This window comes from Mus pahari, chromosome 2 (assembly GCF_900095145.1).
Source record: "Mus pahari chromosome 2, PAHARI_EIJ_v1.1, whole genome shotgun sequence".
In the NCBI taxonomy this organism is placed as follows: domain Eukaryota; kingdom Metazoa; phylum Chordata; class Mammalia; order Rodentia; family Muridae; genus Mus; species Mus pahari.
This window is the reverse complement of record NC_034591.1, coordinates 20,730,858-20,731,703: the sequence shown is the minus strand read 5'-3', so window position 1 is coordinate 20,731,703 and position 846 is coordinate 20,730,858.

Sequence of the window (846 nt, the reverse complement as noted above, 5' to 3'; positions counted from 1 at the left end):
GATCAGCCTGGGGACTGCTGCCAGGCGAACACCCCTCCTTGGGCGGGACAGGCGCCGGACGACCGGGACCAGACCCGGGTCCCTCCTCAGCAGTCTGCTCTCTCCCCGGCAGTGCACCGGAGCCAATTTCTTTCTTTTTAAGGGTCTATTTGTTAGAAACTCAGTATGCTCAATGATTTCAATCATTAGGTAGACCAGCAGTCCACTTGTGGTCATAATTTGAGCAGTTGGTGGGATGGGATGCATGTGCATGTACAGACAATGCAGGCCAATATTCAATCCTGAATCTCATTCCTGGATGTCTGACACCTCCCTTAAGACAGGGTCTCTCACTTACCTCAAACTTGCCAACTAGGCTAAGCTGACTGGCCAGTGACCTTCCAGGGGTTGTCTCTGCCTCCCAATGCTGAAATCCTGAGCATGCATATAGCACTCAGCTTTTCTAGGTGAGCTCTGGAGAAGGAACATGGGTCCTCCTGATTACACGGTAAGCACTTTCCTGATGGAGTGCTCTCTTCAGAACCCAGTTTAAATAAGAGAATGGGTATTTTTGCGGCCCCTTCTTCAGATTGCACAAAGGTAAACTTTGCCCTGGCTCTTTGTCTGATATCAATGAAATTCTAAAACAGGAAGCTTGTTATAGCCATGATTTGGTGTTCCCAGCTTGAGCATGGTCTTCCAGGATATCTCATGATATGGAATACATCCACACCTGATATAAAATGCCAAAGTGGGCTAGAGGGATGCTTCCACCATTAAAAGCATTTGCTCCTCTCCCAAAGGACCTGAGTTTGAGTCACAGCACTCACCTTGGATATCTCTCAATTGCCTGTTATTCCAGGGGAA